Raw genomic sequence first — 7916 nt, 5'->3', positions numbered from 1 at the left:
AACAACAAAGACTCATGATTAACAAATTAATCAGCCTCACGTTGTATGTACTGACAGTGTTTCTCATTACTCATGATGCATCACAAAGTAATTCTCCAAAGACACCTGAAGAGCAGTGAGTCTAATTTTGGCCAATGAATGATGACAAATTTGTCTTCATTTCATCTAGGGAATGGTCATAAATGAAGAGAACCCTGGTACTAACTGAGCAGTAAACATATGAGCCTGCTGCTGCTGCTGTTGATAAATTGCTTCCGTCGTGTCCAACTCTGTGCAACCCCATAGATGGCAGCCCACCAGGATGCAAAAGAGGACCCACTTCATTAAGCTTTGAGATTGGAAAGTGAAAGTGAAAGTGAAGTTGCTCAGTCATGTTCGACTCTTTGGGACCCCGTGGACTGTAGCCCACCAGGCTCCTCTGTCCATGGGATTCTCGAGGCAAGAATACTGGAGTGGGTTACCATTTCCTTCTCCAGGGGATCTTCCCGACCCAGGGATCGAACCTGGGTCTCCTGCATTGGAGGCAGACGCTTTAACCTCTGAGCCACCAGTGAAGTACTTCTCTCAAATTGTTAGGGGAAGCACACTGATTCAAACTGCCCACCCTGGCCAGGCACCATAGTAACCATTTGCATGAGTTGTTTTATGACAGGACGTCCTGGTAAGGAACACAGAACTAATAAGCCACCACCAACCAGAAGAGTTCAGGAAAGGTCAAAAAGTGACACCACACGTCCAACTATCTCCCAGAATCCTTCTCTCTGGCATCCATTTGGCTGAACAAAGCATGCACCACCAGGAAGGACTCTGATTCAGAATGATTGGCTAAAGACAACTGGGAAACTAATCCCATCACCATGAAACCCTGAGGCTGTAAGCCACATGGCAACAGTCCTCCTGGGTTCCCTTACCCTACTGCTCTCTGCCCGGGTGCCCCTTCCCAATAAAATCTCTTGCTATGTCAGCACATGTGTCTCCTTGGACAATTCATTTCCGAGTGCTAGACAAGAGCCCAGTTTTAGGCCCTGGAAGGGGTCCCCCTTCCTGCAACAAAATGACCTGAAATAACAGAGACATTTAATAAAACAAATGATTATGGACTTCCCTGATGGTCCAGTGGTTAAGACTCTGCACTTCCAATGCAGGGGGTGTGGGTTTGATCCTTGATTGGGGAACTAAGATCCTATAAGCCATGTGGCACAGCCAGAAAATAAAAACAAAAAAACTTACAAAAAAATACAGCTGACTAGTACTCATCCCAAGTGACAAGATGTTGAAAGACAGTGAAAGACTAAAGGTCTGTCACAGACTGGGAGGGACCAAAAAGAAACAATAGCAAGTATAATCTGGGACAGAGGAGCCTGCTGGGCTGCCGTCTATGGGGTCGCACAGAGTCGGACACGACTGAAGCGACTTAGCAGCAGCAGCAGCAGATGGGATCTTAGAACAGAAAAGGGACACCAGTGCAAGAAGCCTGGTGAAATGTCAATAAGTTCAGTCTGTAGTTTAGTTAATAGCATTGTACTGATGTGATTTTTTTTTTTTTTGGTTTTGATAGTTTTACTAAAGTTATACAAGGTGCTAACATTAGGGGAAGCTGGGTAAAGGGTATGTAGGAACTCTGAGGACTATTTTTGCAACTTTTATGTAAATCAAAAATTATTTTAAAGGAAGTAAAAAAGTAATCTGAAATGTATAGGCATAATCTTTCTTTTTTTTCCACACTGCAAGTTATACAAGATTGGTTCCCTGACCAGGATGGATCCCAGGCCCCACTGGACTGCCAGGAAAGTCTCTATAGGCATAATCTTACTAGACAACATGAAATGGATGAACTGGCCATCCAGGAGCTGAACTCATTATTTGCTTCAGGGCATTAGCCTGACCCTTGTTTCTTCCTTGGCCTTATGAATTAGTCAGCTTTGTGTAGGCTTTTACACATACAAGTAGTGAGAAACTCCGTCCAGGCTGAAAGATGATTCTGAATAGATGAGTGTTACCATCGGACTGAGTTCTATGACCCTGACATCTTTGTACCTCAGTTTTCTCATTTAGAAAAGGTGGGATTGGACTCAATTTTTAAGAACCCTTGAAAGTGTTGCGATTCTATGGCATTATTTGTAACACAACAGTCAGTGTTGAAAATAATGGACCTTGGGAGAAGCTGAAACAGGGATGTCAAAGAAAGGACGGCTTCTTTGGCAGAACTTGGCAGACATTGTGGAGATACTGGTATCTGGTGAAAGCCCTTTGCAAAAGAGCCACAGCTAGTCCTAAAGTATTACCACTAAATAGGAGTGGCATCTTGTTGGATGTTGGAGTCAGCTTATACAATTGGGAATGGTAATTGAGGATCTCTTCTCTCTATGGGTGTCATCTGCTCACAGAGTGCTTATGGACTTCTTTCACTCAAAGCATCATTGTTGTCCAGGAAAGTTAAAAAAAAAAGTTAATTATAAGTTATAGTTTATTCTGCAATTATTTTTCCATATATTGTTTTCAGTTTCAAGATGAGGAAATTACAGAGCAATATGTCCCTGTGGGGCTTCCCAGGTGGCACTAGTGGTAAAGAACCCGCCTGTCAATGCAGGAGACGTAAGAGATACAGGTTCTGTTCCTGGGTCAGGAAGACCCCCTGGAGGAGGGCATGGCAACCCACTCCAGCATTCTTGCCTGGAGAATCCCATGGACAGAGGAGCCTGGTGGGCTCTAGTCCACGGGGTCACAAAGAGTCCCACATGACTGAAGCAGCGGCACGCATGCGCACGCATGTTCCTGTGACTTTGCCAGAAACTGGAGAAATTCAGTCAAGTAGCTTCCTCCTCTGTTCCATGAGCTGAAAATTGTAGTCAACGTTTCCGTTACACATGATGAGTAAGTTCCGGGGATCTACTGTACAGCAATGTGATACCAGTGAACAATACTGTATTGTATGCTTGAAATTCTGTGTTCTCACCACCAAGAAAGGAAGAAACTGACCTGTGAGATAATGGATATGTTAAGTAGTTTAACTGTGATGATCATTTCCAGAGGTATATGATATGTAGATCAAAACATCAAATTGTACACTTTAAATATATGTATTTCTATTTGTCAATCATACCTCAATAAGGCTGGAGAAATAAAAAAGCACATTCAAATCATTGTTGTTTTGTTCCTTCTTGTCTACCCTGTACCCATGAGGTGCAAAAGGTAGATGAGACCACTGTACTGCATTTTACAAAGGAGGACAATGTGCTAGAAAACTTTGATCCATGGAGCATACATGAACCTATGTGCACAGGATCTCCATGAATTCTCCAAGGGAGGAAGCCTGGTGGCAATAGATAGGTTTTGTATATTTCCCCTAATTGTTACTTTTGGCTGGGAGAAGGTTGTCTTTCAGTTCTGTTCAGTCGCTCAGTTGTGTCTGACTCTGCGACCCCATGAACTGCAGCACACCAAGCCTCCCTGTCCATCACCAACTCCTGGAATCCACCCAAACCCATGACCATTGAGTCAGTGATGCCATCCAACCATCTCATCCTCTGTCGTCCCCTTCTCCTCCTGCCCTCAATCATTCCCAGCATCAGGGTCTTTTCAAATGAGTCAGCTCTTCGCATCAGGTGGCCAAAGTATTGGAGATTCAGCTTCAACATCAGTCCTCCCAATGTACACCCAGGACTGATCTCCTTTAGGATGGACTGGTTGGATCTCCTTGCAGTCCAAGGGACTCTCAAGAGTCTTCTCCAACACCACAGTTCAAAAGCATCAATTCTTCGATGCTCAGCTTTCACATCCATACATGACCACTGGAAAAAGCATAGGCTTGAGTAGTCGGACCTTTGTTGACAAAGTAATGTCTCTGCTTTCAAATATGCTGTCTAGGTTGGTCATAACTTTCCTTCCAAGGAGTAAGTCTTTTAATTTCATGGCTGCAATCACCATCCACAGTGATTTTGGAGCCAATAAAAATAAAGTCAGCCACTGTTTCCACTATTTCCCTATCTATTTGCCATGAAGTGATGGGACCACACGCCATGATCTTCGTTTTCTGAATGTTGAGCTTTAAGCCAACTTTTTCACTCTCCTCTTTCACTTTCATCAAGAGGCTTTTGAGTTCCTCTTCACTTTCTGCCATAAGGGTGGTATCATCTGCATATCTGGGGTTATTGATACTTCTCCCGGCAATCTTGATTCTAGCTTGTGCTTCTTCCAGCCCAGCATTTCTCATGATGTACTCAGGATATAATTTAATTAAGCAGGGTCATAATATACTCCTTTTCCTATTTGGAACCAGTCTGTTGGTCCATGTCCAGTGCTAACTGTTGCTTCCTGACCTGCGTACAAATTTCTCAAGAGGCAGGTCAGGTGGTCTGGTATTCCCATCTCTTTCAGAATTTTCCACAGTTTATTGTGATCCACACAGTCAAAGGCTTTGGCAAAGTCAAAAAAGCAGAAATAAAATTTTTTTGAACTCTCTTGCTTTTTTGATGATCCAATGGATGTTGGCAATTTGATCTCTGGTTCCTCTGCCTTTTCTAAAACCAGCTTGAACATCTGGAAGTTCACGGTTCATGTATTGCTGAAGCCTGGCTTGGAGAATTTTAAGCATTACTTTACTAGGGTGTGAGATGAGTGCAATCGTGTGGTAGTTTGAGCATTCTTTGGCATTGTCTTTCTTTGGGATCGGAATGAAAACTGACATTTTCCAGTCCTGTGGCCACTGCTGAGTTTTCCAAATTTGCTGGCATATTGAGTGTAGCACTTTCACAGCATCATCTTTCAGGATTTGAAATAGCTCAACTGGAATTCTATCACCTCCACTAGCTTTGTTCGTAGTAATGCTTCCTAAGGTCCACTTGACATCACATTCCAGGATGTCTGGCTCTAGGTCAGTGATCACACCATTGTGATTATCTGGGTCGTGAAGCTCTTTTTTGTACAGTTCTTGTGTGTATTCTTGCCACCTCTTCTTAATATCTTCTCCTTCTGTTAGGTCCATACCATTTCTGTCCTTTGTCGAGCCCATCTTTGCATGAAATATTCCCTTGGTATCTCTAATTTCCTTGAAGAGATCTCTAGTCTTTCCCATTGTATTGTTTTCCTCTGTTTCTTTGCATTGATCACTGAGGAAGGCTTTCTTATCTCTTCTTGCTATTCTGTGGAACTCTGCATTCAAATGGGTATATATTTCCTTTTCTCCTTTGCTTTTTGCTTCCCTTCTTTTCACAGCTATTTGTAAGGCCTCCTCAGACAACCATTTTGCTTTTTTGCATTTCTTTTCCATGGGGATGGTCTTGATCCCTGTCTCCTATACAATGTCACGAACCTCCGGCCATAGTTCATCAGGCACTCTGTCTATCAGATCTAGTCCCTTAAATCTATTTCTCACTTCCACTGTATAGTCATAAGGGATTTGATTTAGGTTATACCTGAATGGTCTAGTGGTTTTCTCCACATTCTTCAATGTCAGTCTAAATTTGGCAATAAGGAGTTCATGGTCTGAGCCATAGTCAGCTCCTGGTCTTGTTTTTTTCTGACTGTATAGAGCTTCTCCATCTTTGGCTGCAAAGAATATAATCAATCTGATTTTGGTGTTGACCATCTGGTGATGTCCATGTGTATAGTCTTCTCTTGTGTTGTTGGAAGAGGGTGTTTGCTATGACCAGTGTGTTTTTTAGCTCACCATTTGAACATTTTCTTGCCTTGGACGATTTAAACTTTAAAAGATGTTACCCCACTGCTTCTAAGGTGTTCCAAGTCCTGTTGCTGCTGCTGGTAAGTCACATCAGTCATGTCCGACTCTGTGTGACCCCATAGATGGCAGCCCACCAGACTCCCCCATCCCTGGGATTCTCCAGGCAAGACCACTGGAGTGGGTTGCCATTTCCTCATCTGATGCATGAAAGTGAAAAGTGAAAGTGAAGTCCCTCAGTTGTGTCTGACTCTTAGTGACCCCATGGACTGTAGCCCACCAAGCTCCTCCATCCATGGGATTTTCCAGGTAAGAGCACTGGAGTGGGGTGCCATTGCCTTCTCCATCTCAAATCCTAGTAGCTGTCTTTTCCATGAAGCCACAAAGAAGGTAAATATTTTTGTGAAATGACATTTTGAAAGGATTAGCAAGTGTAATCAGGTGAGAGTAATGGAAAAGGCTATTATTTTACATTACCACTAAATGTAGTGTTTTGCTAACCTTTCTTTAAGGGTACTGTGGGTACTAATTTTGCTTTATTTTGTGCTCAATTTTTAATTATTAAAATCTGCTGTATTTTCTTTATAATAATATAAAACACAAAATAAGCTTTGTGTTTTAGGCATACAAAGCCAATCCCATTAAACTCTCTGAATTCAGATATTTTCAATTGAACACGAGTTCAGCACATGTTAATATCATTAAATAACTGATTTACTGTTGTTCAGTCTCTAAGTCGTGTCTGACTCTTGGTGACCCCATGAACTGAAGCATGCCAGGCTTCCCTTTCCTTCACTATCTTCCAGAGTTTGCTCAAACTCTTGTCCATTGAGTGGGTGATACTATCCAGCCATTTTATCCTCTTTCAACTATTTGAATAGTGAATTGGTGTGAAAAGATCTTTACTTCTGAGTTTTGATTGCATTCCTGTGGCTAATTAGTCATCTCCAGGATGCGTCAAACTGCACATATGCAAGTTAAAGTTCTGGTTGGAATTGCATTTTAGAAATGTTTCCTGATAAGGTAGCACCTCTTTTTTTTGTAAAACACAAAGGAAGAAATGACCTGGACCCAAAAGCTATTTTAAAAAACATTTTTTTAAAACTGGAATATAATTGACATAGAACATTGTGTAAGTTTAACGTGTACAATAATGATTTGATGCATTTATATACTGCAATATGATTACCACCATAGTGTTAACTAACATCTCTGTCATGTCACATAATTATTTCTTTCCTGTGATGAGAATAATTAAGATCTAGTGTCTTAACAACTTTGAAGTTTATAATGTAGTATTATTGTCTATAATCACTATGCCAATAGCTTGTTAGAAAATTCAAGTGTCATAGCCATGATTAGAGAGTTACAGGAGATCACTGTGGTAGGTTGAATTGTAAGATGGCATCCCAAGATTTCCTCCTCCAATCCCTAGACTGGGGCTATCACAACATATCTGCAAACAAGATTTTGGAGGTTTCCTTATAAGTTGACCTTATGATAGGGACATCATCCAGATGGGACCATTCTAATCACAGGAGTCCTTTACAAGCAGAGTTTTCTCTGCTTGGTAGCCTAATAGGAATTTCACAGGGGTTTGAAGCATCAGAAAGATTTGATGCACTTTTGCTGGCTTTGATGATGGATGGGAAGGAGAAGCCCGCGCACAAGGAGTGGAATGCAGCCTCTAGAAACTGAAAGCAGCTCCGGCTGACAGCAAGCAAACATCAAGTGACTCTGAGAGTTGTACAGAACTGGGATTTTGCCAACAACCTGATTAGGCCTGGAAGCCGAGTCTCCCCTAGAGCCTCCAGCTAGGAGCCTGATCTGGTGACAATTTGACTTTGCCTTGAGAGGAGTGCTGGAGCATGGAACCCAGGTGAGCTTGTTGATGTCTGACCTCTAGAACCATGAGATAATACATGAATGCTGTTTAAGCCACCATGTTTGGGGTAATTGTTAGGCAGCCATAGAAAACCAATGCACTATTCCTGGAAGTTGAAGGAATGAGGGCAATTTATTCTGGATAAGAATTGATCATAAATACATGCTACTATGGCTTCCCCAGTTGCTCAGCAGTAAAGAATCCACTTGCAGTGCAGGAGATGCAGGTTCGATCCCTAGGTCAGGAAGATTCTCCTGGAGGAGGAAATGGCAACCTGCTACAGGATTCTTGTCTGGGAAATCAGATGGAAGCTACAGTCCACGGGATCACAAAAGAGCTGGACACGACTGAGCA

At 42.2% G+C, this 7916-nt stretch overlaps 1 non-coding gene across 1 annotated transcript; it reads right to left on the bottom strand.

Moving 5' to 3' along the window:
- Nucleotides 1-481: 481 nt before the first annotated feature.
- TRNAW-CCA (transfer RNA tryptophan (anticodon CCA)) lies at nucleotides 482-555 on the bottom strand. The gene has a single exon. It is a non-coding gene; the product is annotated as a tRNA-Trp (tRNA).
- Between the last annotated feature and the right edge of the window lie 7361 nt (nucleotides 556-7916).

The sequence above is a fragment of the Bos indicus genome, chromosome X (assembly GCF_029378745.1).
Source record: "Bos indicus isolate NIAB-ARS_2022 breed Sahiwal x Tharparkar chromosome X, NIAB-ARS_B.indTharparkar_mat_pri_1.0, whole genome shotgun sequence".
In the NCBI taxonomy this organism is placed as follows: domain Eukaryota; kingdom Metazoa; phylum Chordata; class Mammalia; order Artiodactyla; family Bovidae; genus Bos; species Bos indicus.
This window is presented reverse-complemented; position numbering and strand designations above follow the sequence as displayed.